The 27,185-nt window shown below is 33.1% G+C and overlaps 2 pseudogenes across 1 annotated transcript; one reads left to right on the forward strand and one right to left on the reverse strand.

The window, feature by feature from the left end:
* Positions 1 to 2,312: 2,312 nt before the first annotated feature.
* Positions 2,313 to 6,944, reverse strand: LOC149221145 (CO(2)-response secreted protease-like; annotated as a pseudogene). The gene is made up of 11 exons (XR_016249355.1): positions 6,788 to 6,944; positions 6,606 to 6,697; positions 6,415 to 6,512; positions 6,177 to 6,335; positions 5,380 to 5,491; positions 4,741 to 5,299; positions 4,264 to 4,376; positions 3,899 to 4,141; positions 3,677 to 3,791; positions 3,380 to 3,596; positions 2,313 to 2,990 (listed from the first exon to the last, which is right to left on the reverse strand). The product of XR_016249355.1 is annotated as a CO(2)-response secreted protease-like (transcript).
* Positions 6,945 to 21,823: 14,879 nt separating this feature from the next.
* Positions 21,824 to 27,185, forward strand: part of LOC149221146 (CO(2)-response secreted protease-like) — a 23,663-nt pseudogene continuing 18,301 nt past the window's right edge.

Below are 27,185 nucleotides of genomic sequence, written 5' to 3' on the forward strand. Positions count from 1 at the left end.
CTCGGTGTATAATGAATATACTAACATTCGTAAAAAAATATTAACGAAGAGTGAATGAATATGCTAATTTTAACTGAGCATGAATACCTGATCCTAATTTACATTATACATTAATAAGTAATAATGTGAAAAAAAATTCAAGAATAATTAAGTTAAATTACATGCTATTAATTTAGATTATACATTAATTATTAAAAATGTGCCCAAAAAAAATCAAAAATTAAGTTAGTTTAAACAATGTTATTAGTAAGGTTAATTATGGATAAATATAATAATATATAAATAAGATTTATTGTTTACTGTTTTAAATTACATTTAATATGGGCATTATAGTTAATCATGATTATAGTCATTTATAACCAATATTAATAATTTTGATCAACCATGTAAACCTACAATGAACCATATGTTGACCATATTTAACTATGTTTGACTAGCTCAACTATGGCCAAACATGGTTAAACAAACTAGCGATGGTCATATATGGTCAAACCTTGCCACTCATTATCACCCATGTTCAACCATACATAGTCTTAGCCATAGGCAACCATGGTCAACCTTATTCAACCATGGTTATCTCTAGTCAACCATAGTCAACCTATAACAACAATGCCCTACCTCTCATGTTAACCATGGTAATCATTGTCAAGTGAGGTCATCTAAGGTTAATCATGGTAATCATGGTTAAGTAAGCTTAACCATGGTAATCATTGTCAACCATGTTCAACTTAGGTAAATCACGGTAATCATTGGCGATTATGTTCAATTGAGGTCAACCATGGTCTACTTTGACCAACAATGATCAACCTCATCAACCATGGTCAATCCACTTCAACCATTAAGGTAGCCACTTTTTTAACATTAATGTACCATTAGCATTAACATTGATGTAAGACCAACCACTACCAAACATAGTTGACCATGGTCAACAATGGTCAACATTAATGTAACATTACCATAACCATGTGACAATAGTCAACCTTGGTCAACCATGATAGTCATTGTTAGTCATGTTCAACTAAGCTCAATCATGTTCTACCTTAACCAACAATGGTTAGCTCTCATCATTAATGTAACATTAACATTAACAATAATGTAACATCAACCATTTTCAACCATGGTTAACAATGCTCAACTATAATCAATATTAATGTAGCAATGATCAACATTAATGTAACATCATTAGATTGATGTAATAATAGTACATTGTTATATCAACAGTTGACCATGATCAAATTAAGTCAATCTTAATCAACTTATTTAACATTGATCAACCTTGTCAATTATCTTCCACTATAATCAACCTGATCATCCCTTTTCATTCATAGTCAACCATAACTTAATAAATCCACTCCACACAAACCAATTAGCTGTCAAATAGATGCTGAAATTGTTGCTGCTTTGTCTCACATGTGAACAGTGACACATCAACAATAACCAATAACCAATAACCATTATTTGTTACGGATGAATGCTCAAAGGAGTATAATGCCACCCGGAGAAGGGGAGAGAAGAGTAAGTGCGCGGATAGAAGCTTAGAGTTGGTGTTCAGAAAATTGTCTATTTTTCTCAGTGTTAATATCCAACAACTTTAATTGTCTCAAGTCATTGCCCAATTTTACCATTCCCTTTCAAGTCATTGAAGAAATTTACCCTTTCCTTTTACCTGTATTTAATGGTGTTTTCAATTACGGACAAATTCATGTGTGATGTTTTTACTTTTTATATTACAGATGTGGAAATGTTTTAATAGAAAAGTTTGGAAAAGGAATGGAGTATAAAATATTGGATATCATGGTATAGCTTAATTTATAAGCTAAATAGTTTGGCTATTTAAACTCTCATCATGATACAATACTTTTGGGCTATTTAAACTTTTATTATGATACCATACCACTTGATAAATTCTCATCATGATACACTACTTTTGGGCTATTTAAACTTTTATTATGATACCATACCACTTGATAATATTTAGTAATTTTGAAGGTGAAATAATTTAGAGAATAGTCCTTCAAAAGGGAGGGTTTTGTGGGCATTCTTTTTAAAGGATTCCTGCCTTTAAACTTCAGGACCCCTCTCTCAGACAACACTCTTAAGCAATGAGAACAATGAACGGTTTTCAAGTGTTTGTTTGTAATCAGTGTTGAGGGCTAGAATTTCAAAATTCTGGCAAACTCTTTATGTATTCCAAGTTTGGAAACTCATTTTTTCCCCTTTCCCATGATATTGATGACTCTGCAAGAAATTACGAGAGATAATTATATCTAACAATACAGTTATAAACCATTATATCTAACAAAAGAAACAGGTTTACGAAAAGCAAGTTTCGCTTGTTTTATTACTTTATGGTCTATGCAAGGAATAAGCAGCCTTGCTGGTTTCGTTTGTTTTATTACTTGACCATTTATAAGGTTGCCCCTTATGCTTTGGTCACACCATATTCACTCCAAAAGGAGTACGAAGATTATGCTTTCCATCGCTCCACACGAGTGTACCGAAAACATATCCTTTGGTGGCAACCTTGGTTGCTGTAAAAACTACGTCGAAAGATAGCTTCTTGGAAGTTTCAGAGAATTTAAGAATTTCTGGAGAGACCTTCACACTCAAACCCGGAGGTGCACCAATGGTAACCTTGTAAGTGGGTGCGACATCAGGACTGATGTTTGTGACGCTTCTGCTTATGGTTGTACTCCCGTTCACAATATTTAACTTGGAAATGGCTATACTTGGATAGTTCATATTACTAATCAGATCCACTTTTGCACCTGATGGACACCTGTAACTTTCTGCCGCGATCAGCTTGATATTCTCAGTGTCCAGACCGTAATTACACAGAAAGTGTAAGTAATCATCGATTGATGTTTCATATACAAGTCCTGGTTGCAGAGCTCCTATTGGATTTACTACTCCAGCTCCAAAATCAAATGGCGTCCCAGCGATATGTGATTCATTAGTCAATAATTCTCCCATATTGTTCCTTACAATCGCTGCCATATACATTAGAGTGCAGATCTTAGAAAAAGAGGCAGGTGTTAAACAGGAAATTTTGTGAAATGATGACATATATGTTGACATTGAAATAATTAAATAACCATTACCATTAACATTGACTACAATCACTAGTTGAACTAACTCCTAATGTAGATGATTGTGATTCAATACTTGACTTCAAGGATGGCCCTGAACTAACCCTAGGAAAAAACTTGCTTTAGAGGATTACGCATATCAAAGTACTAAGTTCAATTTAGGCATTACTGAAATTATAAATAATCCAGTCTTTCAGAATAAAGGGAAAAAAGGATCTCCAGGCTTTGGTCAATGTGATATTTGCATTATTACATGACGCATTTCAAGAATAAAACCTGATTATAAGTACCTGTTGTCATCAGGGCTGATCTGATAGCAGAGGAGCTCCAAGTAGGATTCATAGATTTTAAAAATGCAGCAGCTCCGCTAACATGAGGAACTGCTACGGATGTTCCTGACATCATGTAAAATGCGGTAGACATCGTCTGTGAAAGAACTGTGTCTATAAATGTATTGGGAGGATACCATGCAGCAATGATGTTCAGACCTGGTGCGCTGATGTCTGGCTGCAAATATCAATTGAAGGATTCATGTTGTGATGATTTCTCATAATTAGCTTCTGGAGTCTAAATTGGTCAGTACTTACCTTGAGAATGTTATGGGTCAGCGCTCCGGGACCTCTTGATGAAAAAGATGCAACAACAGGAGCCGGCTTGTCATTTGCAACTACGGTCGATGGAGTAATTGTTGCAACAGGATTTCTATAATGACAAGGCTTAGAAGATTATAAACAGCCACACTGTAATTGGATGAGCCAAATGAATTGATATAAACATGTGAAATGAACAGGAATTGTAGGGGAACGCACCTGGTTGAGTTTATGTAAGAAAATATCTCTGTTGCAGACGATTTACTTATTGCAGTCCCTGCAAAGGTATTGTAGTCAAATGATTCAAATAGCTACAAGTCGTCCACAACAATCATGCCTATGGCTCCAGCGTTCTGGACTGCTACTTTCATGTATGCCCTCGATGTAGCTGTGTCATTTGCAATACAGACTACAATCTTTCCTTTTGTTTTGTTTGCATCTAAGCAACCTAGAACACAATTGCTGCAGAATACCTTCCTTAGAATTTCCCCTCTTCATGAAAAATATATTTATGAATTTCCTACATTGTATAGCTTAATTTCCCTACGTTAAATCTGTGTTGGAAATTAACCCATGTAATTTACCTTGCGTCTACTGGGTCAGAGGGTCGATCACAGGACTTGGTAGGGATGCTTCCTCCGTACACAAGCGGGTGGACGGCCGATTGGCTGAGATTCGAAAAGGTCATGCCCTTACCCTAAATGCACAGTACAAATCTTTACAGCCAAATCCCAAAATACTGGATCTACAAATCATTAAAAATGTTAACTAATTTATATGCATTTTACAAAAGATTTGTTTATAGAACTAATCCACGTCTGTTTGATCATCAAAATTGTTGCACTAATTTTCGAGAGAGTGACAAAACTGTATTTTATTGCCCGTTTAGTCGACTTCTTTATAAAATAGTCTTTAAAAGTATTAGCAACAGGCACGAAATTAACACTATAAAAACAGGGCATGCTCTTGAATGGCAGAATCTATTAGTGAAGTTGTGAACAAATGAAAGCATTAGTATTAATAGCATTAGTGAAGTTGTGTTTGTTTTCCCTTCTTCTCACCTGAATAATCTTATCGTTGCCTAACACAACGTTTGACTGGAAATCCCTGTCGATTGAGGTCGCTCCAACTGTAATAATACATGGTGCAGCATTAACCACTGTTTGGGAATCCGGACCCTCGTTTCCTGCAGAGGATACAACCAGAATTCCTTTCTGAGTAGCATGAAATGTTCCTATGGCTATGGCATCGTTCATAAAATCGGCCTCATTACTGGACCGAACTCCAATTGAGATGGATACAATATCCACTCCATCTTTAACTGCATCGTCAAAGGCAGCTAAAATCTGTAAACCTGGACACCCATAGTCCAGCCCACAAACCCTATACATGGCAATCCTAGTAGAGGAACTGGCCGGTCCACCTCTGGCTGTTCCCTTACCGAGACCATTATAGTTTGCATTGTCTACAAAGCTGCCAGCTGCAGTGGAAGCTGTATATGTGCCATGGCCCTGGTAATCTCTTGCAGTCCTTGTTTGTGGCAATATTGATTTCTGTTTAAGACTTGTCACCAAATCATCGTCCTCTCCACCTGAGTAATATCTTGCCCCAATTATTTTCCTGTTAACACAGAAATATTATTTTAGCTGTAAGCCACACAAGAATAGAAGCAACGAACTTATTTCAGTTGCATAGATCACCTGTTGCAGTTGGAAACGTTGAAACCTTCTCCCTTAACGCATGCTCCCTTCCACCGCGAAGGAACAGGGCCCATACCCTTGTCACTGAAGCTGGCTGCTTCCGGCCAAATGCCTTCAGATAAAAGATTATTTTCCAAAAAGTTATATGGATGGTTTAAAAAACAAATAAAAACCATTAATATAAACAGAGTACTTTTTAACCTATGTAGACATTTCATTACTCATTGATATCATATAAAGAATATAAAGATAAAATATAAATAAATATGTACATAATATATAAATTTAAAATAATAATATTTTTTATATATAAATGTTTTTGTTGACTTTGTTTGGGAGTTTTTGGTTGAAATTCAGTGAAACAATTTTGTTCGAAATTCAGTGAAATTTTTTTGTTGTAATATTGCAAATTTAGTTTGTTTAAACTTAATTTTTCAATGGATTCAATCATTATTTACATTAAATTCCTAAGTCAAACTTATAATGCCAATAAATTCTTTTCATAAACCAAGTTTATAATTGCAACAAATTCAAACTCATAAGGCCACTGAATTCTTTTCAGACATCAAATTATCATAAATCAAACTTATAATGCCACTGAATTCTTTTGAGAGATCAAATTTATAATTGCAACAAATTCCTTTCACATTTTTGACAAATTAACCCAAAAAAACACCTCCATCTATACAGAACAGTTAGACTCTTACTTTTAACTAATTCTAAAGTACACAGATTTTAAATATCTCCTTCCAACTCTAAATCAGATGGAGTTTCAAATGCGTAATATTGCCTTATACCTGTATCTAGAAACCCCATGATGACATCGGCGCCAGAAGATTTCGGTTTTCTGTAAGAAGAGGCTGGCATGGCCAAGTTCCTTTCCAAGTAGTCCCATGAGTGTGTTGTATGAAGGTTTAACACTGGATCAGGGAACACTGATAATACTCCTGCTTTCCCTGCTAAATCGTGGGAATTTATCAGAATAGGAACATGGGGGTTTACTCATTAACAACAACACTGGTTAACGAGACATACCAACTAATGCAGTCGCTTGTTCTTTGGATAATACTGCTGCGAATCCATTAAAGGCATAAGTATAGCTACGCACCAGAGATTGCTCTGCGTGTCTCGGACTGTAAAGGTTCAAATACCCCACACATAAAATATATGAAATCAAGTAACAACGATACCTGTCAAATTCTCAAATTGAATATTTCATTTCATACCTTTCAAGAACAGACGAAAGAACCTTCAAATGACTGGTTACAAGCTCTTCTCTATTATTGTGGAGTAAACTCCCCATGTACACAATGTGCACCTGCATGCAGATCAGTGAAATTAGCGACATTAAAGCTGAGTAAGGTTGCGGCGGAAAGAGAAGGAATTTGAAGAAATTAAGAGTTCGCACCTTTCCATCGTCAGCAATGGCGAGGCCGAACAGCAGAGTGCAGAGAAAAAGCAATGCAAAATAAAGCTTGAACCCCATCACTAATATTTCTCACTACTATCTACTTCAGTCTACTCAATCTAGATGAGAACGGTCTATTGTAATACTTTGGTGGATGGTGGAGCTTTATTTAATAGAGGGCTAATGAGATCGAGCAGAGTGAGTCGTGTCTCTATTGGATCTGAAGATGGCCATTTGCAATTAGATTTGTGCAAATCCTTGCAGCGTCAATGTTGAATGACAAAAAAAACGTCGCAATCGCTTGTCAACTTGAAAATGCACGAAATGTAGAGCATAAATTATATAAAAATTACATTGCAAGCTGCATCCAAGCTCTTCAACAATGGCGGGCGGGCGGATGGAGCATATCTAATCTTAAAAGTTATTTGGAAAGTCGATTTTGTTTGTCTCTCTTCCCGCCGTTGATTTCTTTTGTCGGCTCTCAATTCCTTCTCTGCTGTCTGTTCTTCAGCGGCTAATTTTAAATTTAACGCGCTTACCCTTTTTCCCATAGTTTCATGGATGTGACAATTTCTCTCTTCCAGCTGATTGTGCGTTGTGCCTCTTATCCTCTCTTCCAGCTGTTAGATTTCTTTACGAGTCAGTGCCTCTCCGTCGTCCCAGTTCATCCCTTGCCCCCCTGGTTAAGCGCACCTACCCTCTTTCCTTAGTTATGCAGTTGCGCTTCTCCACAACATCCATTTGGTTCGTGTACACTCTTTAGAATGCTTGTTGGTTGATCTTGGGTTTGTCCATGCCATACCTCTGTGCATCTGTTGAATTTATTATCCCCGGTACTCATCACGGCAACAAATATTCACCATATTATAGGGCTTTAATTGAATGGTTGCTGTACAACTCAATTAATGTTTGGCTATTTATTTTCAGTTGTCTATCAGCTCCAAATAATTTAGCATATTATATTAATTGAGCGGTGGTTGTATATGTTTACGGGCCAAAATCTAATAGCTATTTATTTATTTTCAGCTGTTAATCACACCTTGGTCAGTGCTTCAACATTAGTGGTGAGCCTTTACTCCATTAAATTATTATTATTAATGACAAAAAAATAATATAAGTTAATATATATAAAATAAATTTAATCATGAAATTTTACCTCTATTTTACTATGGAGATTCTTAATTTATAAATAAACTCAGGGACAATAACATAGGCCATGGTAACTTTGTTGCAATAACATGAGTTAATACCATGGCTTATCAATACTACAAGCCCAAAAGACTAACTCATTTCAAATGACACTTGTTCATAAGACTTTTTATAATTAATCAATTTAATTAAAAGAGAAGAAAATGCATAAGTACTTCTTGAGATAAATCTCAAATTCATTTGATCCATCACTATTACTAAAGTTAACCATTCCCCAAAGGTACAAAGAAATGCTAATAAAATTGTTAAATTGAGAAGGTTGTACTTCTGTTAGATTTTAGGCTTCTGTGGTAGTTTTTTGATTGCTGATCCGGATTAACCACAGTCTTCACTTCATTTCCATAGCCAAGCAAATACTACTCTTGTACAAGGTTACCATATAAATGAGTCTAATAGCAGATGGAGATCTAGATCAAGTCCACGTGAGCTACTCCTTAGTTCTACCTTGATGGTCCCTGTGTAGCTATTAAGGAATGAAATAAGGCTTCTCGTAACTACATGGCAAAAAAAATTGGATTTCTTAGTTTATTGTTTTGACATGCATTCAAATATTAGATCAGTTACATTACAATATATATTTCACTATTAATGGAAATTATTTTTTATAATTTTTTTGGTGCAAGTCCTCCATAAGATCAAGATATAAGAACTTTGACCTTGAGCTAACAAATCTTAGTGAAAATCTTCCTCACATGGCCAGATACAAAAGAGAGAAAAAATAAACTTCAAAACCTCAAATGTCAAAATCCACATATCAAGTAACAAAAACAAAATACCCACATCAACACTAACAGGTTCCACATGAACTATTAGCTAGATCCCTAAATGCAAAATCATGCAAAAATAAGGTTGTAGTGATGGGGATAGAAACTGCACAAAAGAGATTACAACTATTAGAAGCATATTAAAACAAATCATAATATAGCCCTTCAAAACCTAAAAAGAATCACAATCTAGCACTTCAAAACTTAAAATAAAATCATGATCTGGAACTTCAAAACCTAAAAATTTCCTGCTAAAAAAATAAAATTGAATATTCCTCTGAACATGCACTTGAAAAGAAATCAAAATCTACAAACCCACTCAGAAGAAAAATGCCCCCATTAATGCATTAAATTACTAGAGCAAAAATTGTATTCTTGCTTTCTTTGGGTGGGGTAGAAGTTTGTGGTGGACAACTTGAAAAGAAGCCCAACAGTTCCATTACACTAAAGAGCAATAGTCTTAATCCCTCATTCAAGGCAACTGAAATGACTTTCATTCAAAACATGTTGAATATAGTGGAAAGGCATACATCAGAAAAATTATCCCTCCCAAGCACCTGTTAATGAATCTTGACATCATTTGCCCAAAGGGGCATAGTAACAATGTTCCTGGCCAGAAGATCCTGAAAAATGATTTTAGCATTTCAATTAAATATGATCAAGCTGAAACTGAAGATAATAACACAATTTTCTTTTCATTTATCCAAGTTCTATTATGTCTGCAATTTTGTATGGCACTCCGAAATGGATATATGATGAATCCAAATAATTAGCATGTTGATGCTCCTTGTATGATCTTGTGATGATTGTAGCTGAAAGTAATGAAAGTGACCAACAATCCTTTGGAGGCAATGTTTTTAGAGAATTGCAGCATTAGCTTTGTATGGCCGATTCGAGGGTGTGACAAGACCAGGACGTGAACCTCAATCTTTTTCATCTCGATCTCCATGATTGCAATATGCAATGGTAGCAACATATTCTCGTTTATATTAACCAACCTCCTCATCTCGCTCCTTGGTTGATGGACAAACCATATATAAGTCAATTAAATTTGGTGAATTCCCTATCACCAAAGGTTGAGAGATGTCACTTAAGAGGGTAAAGTACACAAAACTCTGCGGTGAATAGTTTTATAATAGAATTTGTGCTTTTTTAAATATTCTAGAATATTTTGTGGAGGATAAATCTTTATCATCCATTTAATCCACTTAATGACTACTGCATTGAGAAGTGCTTTACTATTCAATATGGGGGAGATGAGAGATGTTGTAATATCGGCAAAGAGTGCAAACATTTAAATAGCCACTCAATTAAAAAATAATAAAAAGTTAAAAGTAATCTAGAGTTAACTAAGAGGGAAATGTTGTAGTGCCCCTAAATGATTGTAAACATTTAAATATTGGCTCAATTAAAAAAAAAGGAAGGAAAATTTAAAAGTAGAAAAAACAATAAAAATCAATTTGTAAAATCATAATATGCCTATCATATTAAAATTAATTTTAATGATAATGATTCATATCCATAACCAAAGAATCAGAAACTTTAAAAAATTAATTAATAATCATATAAATGAAAATGATAATATTTTATAGATAAAGAAATGCAAAATATATATAACATTCAAATAATAGCTATATCTTAAGATCCGTTTTATTATATAAATTGATATAATGATTGCATACCAATTTTTAAGTTAGAAATTTTGATTCCAAAAAATTACATCAAAAATTATAATCTACATTGATCAAAGATAAATTAATAGTGGTCAATAGGAAATTTGAATCCTTTTATAGTCATGCTTGGGCATGAATTAATAAATTGGGATGTGAAATCAACAAATTAAATGTTTGCTCAGGAACAAGGACTTGCACTTGGTGGGGATTAACGAATGGTAAGTCTACACATTTGCAATTTTGATCCTACATAAATGTTGAGGAAAACATAAGCAATAGTGGGAAGTAACTCTTGGTATGCATATTTATTTACATCTTATTCCTATAATTTTTTATGCAAATACTAGCTTAAATTAGCATTGTCTAAGCATGCTAAGTTCTGGAGTTTTTTTTGTAGGAATCAAGCAATTTTCTTTTGCCAAATCTTGTTTTTTGTTGTTTATAATGGGGGTTTTGACTACATATATGGATTCATCACCCTTGAAGCACTAAAATAGTGCAGAGTTTACAACTCAAAATATTTGGTAGATAGGGAGTTAAGATGGATATAAGTTAGTTTAATTATTAATTATAATTATATTTTTTAATTATAGTTTAATTTTTAAAATTTTCGTTTTTTTTGTTTTGTTTATTTGTTTGTTTGTTTGTTTGTTTTTTTTAATTTTAGTTTATTTATTTTTATTTTTATTAATTTATTCATCAAAATATTTACATAACATAACAAGGCAAGACAACATCTCTTCCATACTTGGAAAGCAATAATGCTTAATTTTGAAAAATAAATATTTTATTTTTCAATATTATTAAAATACATATTTTTCAAACATTTAATTGTACCATAGCAAAGTCTTTTTGTAGTCTTTTCACAATATAATTCTATGTGGATAATTGCCTCACATATTTTATGGGTATTGTTGCAATATTCATACATGGATTTTGGATATTTGTATAGTGATTTTTTATTCTTAAGCTTTGGGGGAAAACTATCCAAAAATAAAATTCTTGAAAATAACTCATATTGAGGTAAATAACATGTTTACCATCATTTACTTCCCACAATCTAGTTTTGGAGGGTTTTATGGCATATTTTCTGATTTAATTTGTCTAAAATCCAATAGGGATTTCTTGGAATTACAAGTTTGACTTGTAAACTCTCCACAATATGAGTGCTACAATGTTTTTCACGGTGTTGAATCCATAAATGCAGTCAAAATTACAAGTTCAATTGATCAATGTTAAACTAACAGTGGTCAACAAACAAATCAATCGCTAAAGTCTTTCCTTGGCAAGGACTAATAAGCACATAAAAATTAATATTTACAATAAACTTATAATATAACAATGTTTTTAACCATAAATATTCACCCACACTTTATCATGGAGATTACTAACTTGTAAATATGCTTTGTTACAATACCATGACTTATCAATACCACATGCCCAGAAACCATAACTCATTTCACAATCAAAATTTTTGATAGATATTTTATTTTAATTCAGTTTTATAACATTTTCTTAAGTAAATCTAAAATAAAAAGGTTAGAATTACTTTTGAGATATATCTAAACCCTCTATCCTCACTACTACTAAAAATATTGGTTGGAAATTACATAGAGATTAAATGAAAGTTTCAATAAAACCAATCTAGATCTATCTTTAACTTTGGATCTACCAAGCCCCCATAGGGATCAAATCTCTTTTCACTCTAATTGCGTATCAAGAGATTTGATCTGCCATTTGGTAGATTTGATCTGCCATTTGGTAGATGCGAAGTTAACATGGATCTAGGTTGATTTAATTATTAATTATAATTATCAATTTTATGATTTTTATTTTATTTTATATCGACTAAATTAAAATGTTATATGATCATCTCTACCATACTGGGATGGAGAGTGCCTCTCCAAACAATTAAAAACAATCCTAGATCCATCTTAACTTCAGATTGCCTCAACAAACAATTAAAAGCAATCCTAGATCCATCTTAACTTCTATCTACCAAGGGCCGAGACGGATCAAATCTCTTGAGATACAAAGAGATTTAATCCCTCTTGGCACTTGGTAGATCTAGAGTTAAGATGGACCTAGTGTGGTTTAATTCCCCCTTTAAATAGGATATCTTCCACATGAATACCATGGTTCTGATAAACAGGAACTCAAAAAGTATTGATAATCAAGTCAAGTTTACTTTAATTACCCAACAAAAAATAATAAAAATAAAAATAATATGGCAAGACTTTTATTTTAACATGGGATTATTTTTACTTTACTTTTATTTTATTTTGACTCACTTAAATGTTTACAAGACATTACATTACAACATCTTTGCCACAACACAATGAGAATACCTTTATAGATAGAGACTATGAAATTTATATAATATAGATAACATTATTAAGAATCAACATAGGTTCATCTTAACTAAGTATCTACCAAGCAATGAGAGAAACCAAACCTCTAGTTGCAAACATTTCCTTAAGTTTTTCACTCAAAAAAGATGTTTGCATCTTGAGATATTTGATCTCTCTTAGGGCTTAGATCTAGAGTTAAGATGGATCTATGCTGGTTAATAGTTAAATTAAAAGCCTTTTCCAAAATAGACACATAATTTAAAACTTAAATAAATAAAATTAATTATCAAATTTGAAATAAAAATTAGTTTATATTTTTTCTATTAAAAACAAAGGAAAATTTTGCTATTATATTATACTTTATTATAATACTTTATTCTTTTTATAAAAAAATAATCAATTAATTTTTTATATAACATAATAATTAAAAAAATAGAATGTTCACAAAATTTTCTTGTGGTGATAGTTTAAAGAAACGAGAATGTTACCACTTTTTATATAACCAACTTAGATCGATCTACCAAGCACTGAGAGGATTAAAATATATTTTCATTCTAAAAGAGGTTTGCATCTCAAGAGATTTGATCCCTCTTTATGCTTGGTAGATCCGAAGTTGATATGGATTTAGGCTGGTTTTATGCTCATAATATCATTCTTCTAGGAGGATAATTCTAACAATACTAAAGTCATGATAATTAAATCCAAAAGGATGAACCATGATAATTTCATCTAAGATAACAACTGCTTGGAACACATTTCTTCATAAAATTATTTATGTATTGACATTCATCATTAGCTCAAATGAAATTATAACATTGAGAAAAGTGTTATTGGAGCTTGAAATGCCGCACTATGAGATTTATAACAATAGTAAGTTGATTGATCTTTGAATTTGGAGCCAAAAAATATTGTAAGTTGATTGATCTTTGAATTTGGAGCAAAAAAAAGTTCCTCTTTTAGACTTTTGTCACCCCTATTATTTTATATCATTGTGAGGTTTGGGGTTGCAGTATATCTAAAGAATCATGGAGGAAGATTGAGCTCATCCAAAAACAATTTATAACCAACAACCTCAAGATGAAATATTCCCTATTATATATATCCTCTTGATTGAAGCTAGCCCTTCCCCCATTGAAAGTATGGCTATATTTAGGTATATGATGTATAATAAAAACTTATAACATGGAAAACAAGAGGTTCCCCAAAAATGTTGCTAACTCTAGACAAAATCCCCACCTCCAACTCAAGCATGGACGCATAAGGATGTCCAGTCTTGGTTGGATCATTGGGGGATAAAGAAGGAAATCATCTTGGAGAATAAAGATAATATTAAAAATACTATTACCTCCAAATTTAAGGATAGGTTGTGGGATGATAAGGAGCTAGAGGTAAAAATGAAGCTAAGGTATTATAAGATGGTGATCAACCTTACTCTTGCTAATCAAAACAAAATGAACATTGCAAAGATAAGAACTAATTCTCATGATATTTGAAGTGAAACCTGACGTTAGTCTATTCCAAAAACACCCAAAAACGCCCTGGGGCAAAATAATCTACCACCTTTGTGATACTAAAAGGGTTGAAGATGAAAAACATTTTATCTTGGATTGTCCGGCTATTACTCTTGCATGCACTCTCATTTCCAAAAAAAATTCATGTTACCAATCTTCTTGACTTGTTAAGTCAACAAAACTATAGTGATCTAGGTGTGTTTCTTTCCCTTCTCTTTGATCATAGAAATACCATATTATAGAGTCACAATTAATCTCTTACTTTCTTAAGGTTACTACATTGGTTTTAGTGGATGTTCATCATCATCATCATTATAATTATAATTATAAATATAATTCTAAGTATAAATATAATTAGAAATATTATTATCATTATAGTTATAATTATAAATATAATTATTAATTATTAATTTAATATTTTATTTTGACCTAGTCAAAATGTTTACAAACATTATAACATCCATAAATTAATCCTAGTACGGAGAACACTCCAAGCAATTTCTTTTAACCTTTTATTATTTTTTAATTGAGCCCACATGTAAATGTTTACAAATATTTAGACCGGTACAATATCTTCTCCATACATTTTTCCTTTTAGATTTAATTAAAAAATATTATAAAACAAAATATTTATAAAATATATTGATTTTGAAATGCGATATGGTTTTTGGGCAAGCGATATTGATAAGCCATGGTGTTGGCCCATGATATTGTAACAAAGTTTATTTACAAGTTAATAATATCAATAGTAAAATGGGGGTGAATATCCATGGTTAAGAACCCTGTTATATTGTAAGTTTATTCTAAATATTATGTTTAAATTAAAAAATGTTATATAATTAAATTAAAATGAAATATTTATAGAATATTTTGACTTTGAAAAGAGTTATGGTTTTGAGGTATGTGGTATTGATAAATCGTCATATGACCCATGGTATTGTTACAAATCCTATGTAGAAGTTAATAACATCCATGATAAAACGATGGAATATGAATATTCACGGTCAATAATCTTCTTATATAGTAAGTATTAAATTTTTATGTACTTATTAATTAAATTTAAATATAGTTAGAGATCATTATTTAATTGATATGATAAAATGGATCATAACTATTATTTATATGTTATATATTTTAATGTGATATGTATATTATGATTTTCTTTTGTCTTAAATATTGTTCATAATTTTATTAATATAAATAAAATTACAATATAAATAATATTGAATTTAAAAAATGTTTATGTCTAACCTCTAACACCTACACATTTACCCTATAGTAGGATGTAGCGCGCTTCTTGGCACAATAAACTTCTAGTATGACAGAATTCTTGGCACAATAAACTTCTAGTATGACAAAATTAATGCATGCATGTACCTCTTATTGCACCGAACCTAGTATGGTAGAGATGTTGTATTGATTAACATTTTGGCTTGATCAATTTTTTTTTAAGGCAAGTTGAAATTTTTATATTATCAGAAATGTACATAGATTACAAACTTGAAATATTGGAGTTTTTTATGTTCCAAAGAAAATATGGATAGTTGATCCATGTTGAGACCATTTGCTCATGAAAGGGAAACCAGACGATCTCCCTCAAAACTTTAAGTTTTAGCGTTGACAGTGGTACAAAAAATCATAGGAAACGTGAGGATCTAGAGCATAAATTAGATGATCTAGAGCAATAAAGTAACAAGTGGGGACCTATGAGAGAGAAAAATACTTGAGATTTATCATGCTTGGGAGGCCTTGTCCTAGTCATATTTGGGATGAGTTGTCTCCCTTAGGACCTTGCTGAGTTGACTTTTCTCCTTCTGGGCATGCTCCTACAACTCCAGGAACAAGAATGGATCATCATAGCCTTCTAGAATCTAGGGAGGGTGCTCCCATTCAATGTTAGCCTCCCATGTGTAAGATTCCTCTAGTTTCTTGGATGGGTCACCCTTTGAAGTGCCCCCACCTCTATTTTGACTCGTCAGGTTTGATGGTTGTTCCACTAGTTCTCGAGGGTTATGGTTGGCCATCACCTTCGACCATTTTTCATGCAATTTTCAAGTGTCCCTAAGGAGAGGATCTTTGTCCCTAGTGGGAAGATCCCTCAACTTTAGAGTTCGAAGATGCTGGAGGTGGTGGAGGACAAAGAAATGATATCCTCATCGCTTAAGCCAGGTTCTGAAGCGTCGATCGCGTGTGACCAAGAAAGGAATTGACCTCTGCCATCCAACTTTAAAAATTGTCTTTAATTTCCTCCTAGTCCTTGACATGTTTGGCTAGTAAGTTCCTAACAACCCAAAGAGCATTGCTAGTTTTTCACCACTCCTCGGCCTCCATGGCTACCACAAATATACATATATGAATTGGTATGTCCTCATCAAATTCCTCCTCCCCCTAAGCATGCCAGGGGGGAGAAATTGACAACCTCGTCCCCTGCCACCCTGTATGAAATGAGCTCTCTTTTGCACCATAATAAGAGTGGTGAAATACCAACTGGCTTGTAGGAGTTGACTATAATGCTTAATAATGCCAGATCACTAGCAAACAAATCCTCTCTACACTTGGAGTTTGTCAGAAGGAATGTCGTGGGTAATTAAGCCTGAAGCCATGTCACACACTAGGGGTAAATGCACTGTCCTCGATGAAGAGCTCATGCCTTGACTCATTGCATGTGGCACGAGGTGAGGTCAAAGAATGGTTGTCACCTTGCCATTCCCTCTATTTTTTCATGCAACATGAGCATGAGACAAGTGCTCTGCCTCATGACCACCATGTGCACTTGCATCCGGGATTTGACTTAGTCAAGTTACATAAAACTAAAACTAAAAATAAAATGAAAAACATAAAATAGATAATTATATTTAATTAATAATTAAACCAGCGTAAATTCATCTTAACTCTGGTTCTACCAAGCGTCGAGAGGGACCAAATCTCTTGAGATGCAAACCTCTTTTAGAGTTAAAAGAGATCTGATCCCTCTCGACGCTTGGTAGATTTGGAGTTAATGTGGATCTAGGTTGGTTTATTAAAATTGCATTTTAGTAATGAGGATTGAAAATTAAATGCTTCGATTGTGATGAATACTCATGCTACTTGATAAAAAGAAATAATTCGGATTGGAATTGGCTTGCAATGACTTGGATTTATGAAGATCACATACCAATCTTCGATGGCTTTGTGTGCAAATTTTATTTCTACCTACTTTGCTTGCTTGCATTTATTTCCTACTCCATTTACTTGCATTTGTTTCCTCCTTTTCTTAATTTGGGGCAATCTCAATAAGATGGTGACCCCAAAAGTAGAAATGTGACCATCAAGAACATGCACTCGTAGGAATGCATGTGTGTTTGTAGGAATGCACATATGTTCCTAGGCATACAAGCTTTGCAGAGCCTAAGTTGCTAACCGGGACACTAGCCAAGTTGCCAAATTGACATGGCCCAGGAATACACATGCACTCTTAGGAATGCACAGGCATTGTAGGAATGTGCATGCACACATTCATGTTGAAATTTTGTATTTATGCGCCATTGACCCCATTTTTACCATATTGAGATTGACTGTTTCCTTTAGGACATATTGAGAAATTGTTTTTATTCCTGAAAAATATAGAGTGTCAAATCAACACCATAACTCATCTTTAGAGTCCAAGTAAGCATTATAATGGTTCTTTTAGAAACAATGGTTTAAAATTGGAAAAGACACCCAAATTAATTCCCTAAAGACAATCACTATATTGAATTACAAGGAAATAGGTTAACATGGAACCTAATCAAAATTCAAACCCCCCATGACCAAAATAAAATTTAGAACAACCAAATCCAAACCAAGAACTAAGAAATCCAAATGATGAAATCAATGCATCTTTGGCTACATTAAGGTCACTCATACAAAATATCCAAAACACTATAGGGTCATTACAATTGTCTCTTGCAAGGTAATTCAATTCAATTGTATCATTCATCTCCAATGCCCGAATCTAGTTAACCAATATTTCTAATTATAGGGCTAAAGATATGAACACTATAGATCTAGTCTAAATAAAGACCAAATCAAAGACCTCAACATTACTAAAGAAGATTTTTTTTCATTTTTTTTTTACTTAAGAGGCAACCATCAAGCTTTACCAATCAACAAAAAATGCATTTGTATGGACTAGTGCATGTACGAAACCATTTCTAAATAATTCAATGGATAGGTGGTTTATGGTTTTTGAAAAACCTCCCTGTAATAATAGACATGTACCTCTATATTTCTTAAGGAAGTTATTGTTGGAGTTTCAACTAGGACTCCATTTCAATTACGTTGACATGTGAGCCTTCCAGGGGGTGGGTCGTGAGTTTGCACAAGATATACAAAATGTTAGGCACAATGTAATGCCCCATATTAATAAATCACGGAATAATAATAATAATAATATAGAAATAAATAAATAACTAAATAAATAATAAAGAAAAGATAATAATAGAAATAAATGAAATAATAAATAATGAATTAAAGATAATAATAGTAAATAAATAATAAACTGAAGTTCAAAATAAATATATAAAAATAAACTATAAAATATTTAAGAATAAGTAAAATTAACAAAAAATATAAAAATGAATGAAATAACCAAAAGTTAAATTAAGAAAAAATGTTGAGTTAAGGAAAATTAAGACAAAAATCAACGCTGACATGCAAGCACAGATTGTGCGCATGAGGATCCCCTTCCAATCCCCTTTCTATTTAATGGATGAAAAGGAGGTGAGAGACATTCATTCTTTCTGAAGGAGAATGTTGAGAGACAAAAGAGCCACTGTTTTAGGCCCTTGGGCTTGAGTGCACATGATGAAGGCATGACCCAAAATGGCCTAAATGAACTCATGCTAACTTGAAGTGGTGAAAAATCGAAATTGGTGGGGTTTTTCTTTGGGACCACTAAGTTGGGTGCCTTGTGATGGGAAGGGCACCATAAGATGACATGGGTAAGTTTGGCATGATGGGCATCATATGAGGGGTGTCATGTGACAACATACCCATGGTAGAGACTTACGAAGTACTAGACATAATGGGTTGGGCGCCCACACAAAGGCAAGTTCACCTGGGAACGATGAATGTTGAGGGAATTCAATTAGCATGCATGACACATGACGAATGATTAAGGAGTTAGGTTAGGAAAGTGAACATTGGATGAATTTTGTGCGATGGGTGTTCTGCTGACACAATGAAGGTTGGCCCATGCCGATCAAAATGATTTGAGGTTGGTTGTGACGTTTTTTGGGCTGACTTGGTTGGAAGGTCGCAACTCTTCGTGGGATGTGACGACTATATATGGGTGAGCGATTTAGGGAGTGAACACACACTTCGATAAGAAACAAAATCACAGTACAAGAAGTGTGAAGAGTAAAAAAACCATATCTAAGGAAGAAGGGAGAACAAAGAACCATAGAGGAAAACGAGATAAGTGTTGCTTGAACGAGCCACGGGGGAAGGTGTTCTACTCGGTTTCTAGTCATGTGAACCACATGTCGCACTAGTTTTTGTAGATTTTTGTTGGGTTGGGTTCTGGCTGATCGTGCAGACTAAAAGGCTACACAAATTGTTATATATTTTATTTGGGTTTTGGCTGGTTGTGCAAGCCAAGGAAGGATCACATGAGCCAAGTTGTTTGGAATCCTTGTTGAACTTTTTGCCTAAGTGTTGTGACAACGAACCTTTGGGGTTCAACCCAACCTTGGATGTTGTAAATTGTTGTATATATTGAAGTTTGATGAAGTAAATAAAGAAAAGGGGAATTTACTAGGAGTTTCCCCTCCCATTTAATTTTGTTTCATTTTACATGTTCATGTTGTTGTATGATTGAATTTATTATTGCTAGTTACATTGAATTTGTTCATATTGCAAAGATTGTGTAAGTAATAAGACTGTGAATGAAAAGTTGGGAGATGGAGTTGGCTAGGGTTTCACATATGAACAAGGGTTTTAGATGAGGCGTCACCTGGTCAATCTCTAGTTTTCACTTGGTCTCATGGTGTGAGGTTCTCGAAAGTCGAGGAATGACAGATACCAAACTCACCTTTTAATTCACTGATCTGGCAGATAGCAATATTTTTCTCCCCTGCTTTGTATCAAAGGACACTGTGGATCATGGCGATAAGGTCTATACAAGCTCATTTCTTCCTTGGGGCTAGCCCACACATGATGATAGGATTCATAAAATATATGCATGACCATTAAGAGAATGTATAGATAAACCATCAGAATCGTGGAGGCCACAGTGGATTGGGACGACAGAACATGGGTCGACGCACTATATTTCCTATTTTTTATTGGTTAATGATAACACTATTGGGGGTGTTTAGATGCTTGTGGTGACTATTTTGTTTTGTACAGAAAATGATGGCTTCCTACTTTGATTGTTTCCATGGGTTATCTTGCTACCTATGCATTCCAACTTGGTAAAAAAATGGTAGTTTCTCCCAGTGTGTGCTCTAGTCCACAATTTGGGGTTGAAAAAAAAACGTGCCTAAGGTCACAATGGTGCAAGGAAAGTTTTATATTTTTGCAAGGAATATAAGTGGGAAGGCTTTCTCTATTTAGGCCAGTAGTTTTGAATATGTATTTCTTTTAAAGTAGTGTATTGGAAAAATATTAGGGATTCCTGCAAACTATTTTAGTCTACAATTTAAAGGGAAGGTTCTTTATGATTATTTTCAGCTTCAAGACTACAACATTAAAAGGAACTCAACTATTATTTTGAACGCAAGGTTGATGGGTGGTTCATCAGGTGCCAGAGCTTTAGGACATGGGGACACAAAAGTAAAATCTTCCACATTCAAAGGTGTTTTGAGGCGGTGTCTTCTTCTCCAATTGTGCAACCTCAAAGTGATACAGGCGCTTATATTATTGATCAAATGGAGCAGGATTTGACCTTGGAAGTTAACCTTCCCGCGGTAAATACTCCTTTTACTGCTCTTCTTTCTAAAGTTATTATATGTAGATTAAATGGCTTTTGGCCCAAATAAGAAGCCTTACACCAATGGGTCTTTTCATCCTAGATACCCAATTGTGACATGTATTTATGCTCTAAAGAGTTTTTATTATACAATTTGATACACATAAGGATTTAGAGTTTACACTAAATTAAGGGCCATGCTTTTGGGAAAGAGTAGGGCTCTTTACAACTCCATGGTTCCTTGAATTTGATGTAATAAACATGGTAGTCACAACACTACCAGTTTAGGTGCGACTCCCAAATATACTTCTACATCTTTCGCACCCTCGGGCTGTAAAAGGTATTGGAAATACTTTGGACAAGTTTTAAAAGAGGGATATGGAAAGAACATAAAAATGTAATTTTACCTTTGCTAGAATCTGCGTGGAGATAGACCTTAGCAAAGGTTTACAAGATCACATCATATTGAAACATAAAAAATTTCAATGGTCACAATATCTTGACTATGAGAATACGACATTCAAATGTCGTTCATGTTTTGAAACTAGACATCTTCAAAATACATGTCCACACGTTAAGAAGAATAAAAAAATGAAAATGGTGCACAAGCCAAAGGGGTGGAAGTTTGCAGCTCCCAATCGTTCTGAAAATGAAGAAGAAGTCACAATGAAGAATAGAGAAAAAGAAAATGGAGGCATACAGATTAAAGATGAAAATGCCACAATCCTTCAGAATGGGTCAGTTCCAACAACAACACATGTGTCAGATTATCCTTAAAAACTGGAACACTATGAGGATGGAATGGTGGGAACGAAGCATGTTCATGTATCTAAAATCTATGGTTCACGAAAAGAACACCTTGCTGAGTGCTTTGATCATGAGATGTCCATTGTTCTAGTGGATCCAAAAGGCAGGGAATGGAAACACATTCAGAAAAGGAAGGGAATGACTTGTGATCTCGACATTTCTCGATCTTCTCCTTTGTATTGTATTTGTCCTTTTTCATTTATTTTTAGTTATTTTTCTAGTTAGTTGGGCATATAGGCTATGACTTCTGAATAATTTTCTTAAAAAAATACATGTTATGTAAATTTTGTGTCCTTTCTTCATTAGTCACTCATGGATTTGGGCAGATCATAGTGAATGCACATTAATAGTGTGTATATGTAAAATGCATTTTCTTTGAACATGAATGGAAGTATGATTTTCTTTTCACGGGAAAGAAAATTAAGACTGTGAATGAAGTAAATGAAGTGAATTGGAAAATAAACTAAGTGCTCGAAGAAACTATTGAAGGGCTATTGTGTTGAAGTCATTTGAAAACTTATTCCACAAGTTGATAGTGCTTTGCTAAAAGACACATAGGCTAGAGGCATAGTCTCGAAGCAAGTAGTTGTGTTCCTTGCAATAAAAACTTGCCATTTTCGCATGCCGTGAGTGGTTCAAATTGTGCGATCACTATAAGTTTGTGACACACTAACAGTAGTAGTTGATTGAGGGCTCGGGGGTGGCTAACTGTAGAAAAATTCTATATAGTTGGGCCTACAACTTTGAAATCACTAGATATATCTTTGCTTTCTAGGTAAGTCTTCTTTTCTCATGTTCTCATAGATTATATGCTAATCAATTGAATATTTTTTTTAATTATTATTAAAAACATGTTTTGATGCAAATAGTTTTATGTTTTAATTCCAAGTTGTTACATATAGTATCAAAGCAAGGTTTCAACTTTACTAAACCTGAATTTTTATATTATTATCCACTAATAATTATAAGTTTCAATCTAATAATCATTTGCAGTATATACTATATTTTGTTCTTTGGTAGTACCATAGTTGTTGCTATCTAGATCATAAAGCTATGCTACCATGCTATAGGGAGTTTCATTGTCCTTATGTTTCTTTTTGATGTTACCATCCATGCATGCAAATCTTGACAAATTACAAGAATCAAAAGGCATGTGTGCCTTTGCTACTATTTCGCAATTTATTCTCTTAGCTTTTATTGAGTTTGTATCTACCAGATTTGAGAAGTTTTTGGTATACATTCATATGGCAAATTGTTTGTTTCCTAATTCCTAATGGAATGCTAATAATTAATTTTCCATGTAATTTGCTCTAAAATTGTTTTCTTTACGGAATACTTGAGTGTGCTTGAAAGAGTGCGATTTCCGTGAGTGTGCTTGAAAGCGTGGGATTGGATTAAGTGGTTGGTTTGGGTTAAAATCACGGGTTGTTTATGGCATCCTATTCTCTTGCAGCTGTTGTTTGGGTATCGAGTTAAGTGACTGGCTTTTGGTTAAATCGCCGCGGTTTTTGGCTCTCTTATCTTGCGGCTACTAATTGTGATTGGTCTTGAGTCAATTAATTAGTTTTTCATACAAATGATTTTTATTTAAGCGATTGGTTGTCTGATTTAATTTTTCAGGTGATGTTTTGTATAATTATTCATTTATTTATTTATTTTAGATTTTTGATTATTTTTATCTTGGCTATTAAACTTTCGATTGAATTTTGATGACTGACAGAGAGCGTTACACATCATATTACACATCATACTCTACCCTAGAATGAGGCTCTCCACTCAATAACTAGTTTATTTATAATTATGATGGGAGAGTAATATGATATGTTTTAAAAATAAAATGACTACACATCATACTGGGTTGTAAAATGAAACTCAATAATTAATTTATTTATAATTATGATTAAAAAGTAATATGATAGATTTTGAAAATAGAATGACGTGGCTACAGCTTTGGAGATGTAAATATGAGCGATTGTTATCATTTTCGCATTTTCTCCTCCTCTGGTTTGCCGGTTGTGATGTGTTTGTGGTTAAATAAATTATTGAAAAAATAACATTGATCGTTTTCTTTCTTGTCTCCCATTTGCTGGGTCTGAGCAAATTCCATAGAAATCAAGTGTTTTAAAACGAAAATCTAAAGTTAGTGATGGGCCTTCTACGCATAGATATTGATGGTGCTAATAGTGAACAATAGCAAGTTCACTATTAAGGCTTGGTAATAAGTAATTCATACAATTACATAATATTTGAATACCCGGTAACGAGTAATTCATACCTGGAGCTGTGATTATATTTTGAATCTTCAAAATAGTTAAATATTGTGTTATTTAATTTGGAATATTGGTTCTTTTCTTATAAGAAAACATGCAATATCATAAATGCTTCGAAGTTTGCATGATTATTAGTAATTAGAAATATATTGGAAATCCAAAAGAATATCCTAGATTCCAAGGATGATGCATGACTCATTAGCTATTATCTTAATTATGTTATATGCATTATATGAACCGTTTTAAGATTTCAAAATTCTTCTTAAATATTCTAATTTGGTTGATGAAATATTTAAATTTACAAATAAAAATTACATATTTTAGTTTCTTATGGACTAGCAAAATTACATGATATTCTTTCTTTGTCATGAGAATTTAAAATTAGAACAAAATATATATTTCTATTATATAGATATAACTGATTTTAAAAAAAAGGTTTTTAAAGGTTTTATACATATGATATGACAGAAATTTTGTTTTGAGAAAAGTAAAATTTGTAATCTTTATTTATATTAATTTAAAAAAATAATAAATTTAGAAATCAAATAATGATTGATTGTAGAGTTTGTTGATTATATGAATTTTTAATAGTTAAAAAAAATAGAATTGCATTTATAATTGTAGTTAAATTTAGAATAATTGTGTATGCATAATAAAAATGGGTGAATGTATAGAAGTAATAAAATTTATTTTTCTACTTATTTTATGATGTGGGAGTATAATTTTGGGATTCTAGTGTGTGTTATGACAAGTTAATCGTTTTAGGAATTAATGTAAGCTATGTGCATTTTAAAGAGATTGTATTAAAATAACTATAATAATCACATTATCACTAAAACTCTTATGCTGGCACTTCTTAAGAGGCACACCTTTTAGAGTGTTTCATTGTGGAAACTTAATGAAAATATTGGAAGGTTGAAGTGTTTTAAGATTTTGTTTATTTTAGTGAGATAGTCATGATGATGTTTTATAAGGGCCAATCAATAACAAACTTTCCAAACTTATTTACGATGACATTGTGGGGTGATGATTATTATGACTTTGTTTGAAGGACATCTCTTCCTAAAGAGAGGAAGGAAAATGGTGCAACATTGAAATAATAGTGCTGACAACTAGCATTTTGGAAAAGAAGTATAAGAGGTAATGGTCATAAGAAATAAAGTTTCTAAGATTGATCCCAATGTTGTAGCGTAGAGTGGATAAAGTTATCTAAGGAGGTAGGGAAAGAAGAAACTTGCAAAATTTCTAATGATGATAACTAATGATAGCCAATTTCTAATGATGATAACTAATGATAGCCCACGTGACTATGACCAAATTAATATAGAGAATTAAATAGACACTTAGAGTGAGCGAGTGGAAGTTGCACAAGTGAATGTAAGAAATCAACATAGAATAAATAGCTTATCCTAGGACATGGTAGAAAGTATTAGATTAGGTAATAATCATGATTAAGTAACTTAACACTCTTGAGATATCATGTGAATGAATAAGTCTAGGGAAATGTATGTGGGATAATTGCAATATTTCCACATGAGAACATGACAAGGACAACTATAAAGAGGATGCCTATAAGGGAGGAAATAATATCAATCAACCAATGAAATTAATTGAGTGGATAATGATGAAGATAGTGAATGCATGTATGATGGGAATGAAGAAGATATAATAGAGTTGGGAATATCTAACAAGCCAAAAAAAAAGGGAAAAGGCCTTAGCATACAGGTAGTATTTTCATGGTAGGTCCAAAATTGATAGTCAGGTAGGGTGCTAATGGAAAAACAACAATATGAAATTTTAGGATTGGAATTGCTACTTAAATCTCATACAATTCTTAAGGTGTATAACATTAAAGTGTGAGGGAAATTATGGAGCTGTAATACTGTCTAAGGAAAATTTATTTCACAATACTAAGGGGGGTCTTTCTCTAAACCGACGAGTTCTCTTAAGGATATTGATGGGTGGATTAAGCAACATGATTTGTAAGGGTCATAGTGATGACCTGTATAATTTAAGAGTGTCAAGATAAGAAGTTGTGAACACTCATAATTGGTGGGGAATGACAAGTGATAACTAGGAAAATGTTTAAAGGTTTAAATGGTCAAAGGTAACAATTGAAGTGTAAATTGAAGGAGACCTTGAGAAGGATTGTGTACACATTGATAAAAGATGTGATAATAAAAATATAGAGGTTTTATTTAACTAATTTGCACTTGTTGTCTCATGAGTGGGATGATGATATATTAAAACCTCATATGGAGAAACTCATCAAGTTTATGCAATTATTATTGAATGATGTTATTGCTAAGCACACCAAGCATATAAAACCTTGATGTGGAGGATAATGGCACAAGTTGTTCTACGCGTTTCAAATTCTAAACTAAAGATACTAGTTAATAAGCCAAAATTGAGGTGGAATAATCCCTAGTCCAAATTGTAAGAAGGTTGAATCTATAATAAAAGAGATCAAGTGATATTGAGATGGGAAATTGTTGAGATAAGCAAATATTTTTAGAGTCAAAAACAATAATGACAGAGTGATGGACAAATAACCAAGGATCAACCATTCCTTATGCAAGTGGATTAAGCATAAGATAAGACTAAACAATGATGACCTAGTGTTTATATGTCATTAAGTAGAATATACTAGAATAGAGATGCAAAATATGTATAGTGATCATGGAATTTTAATTTTGATATTAATGATTTAAAGAATGTTATACAACCATTAATATCTCAAGGATGAATGTCACTAAATTTCATTGGGGAAGGAAGAATACATAACTAGAGATTAGATCTCAAGATGATGAGAGCTCATTTGAAGTTTCACGATGTACTTAAATGGCTACCCACTATTAAATTGTCAACTTCCTATATAAAAA

This window comes from Pinus tabuliformis, chromosome Q, assembly GCF_031772625.1.
Source record: "Pinus tabuliformis cultivar Carrire ecotype Pingquan chromosome Q, CPIR1, whole genome shotgun sequence".
Taxonomy (NCBI): Eukaryota; Viridiplantae; Streptophyta; class Pinopsida; order Pinales; family Pinaceae; genus Pinus; species Pinus tabuliformis.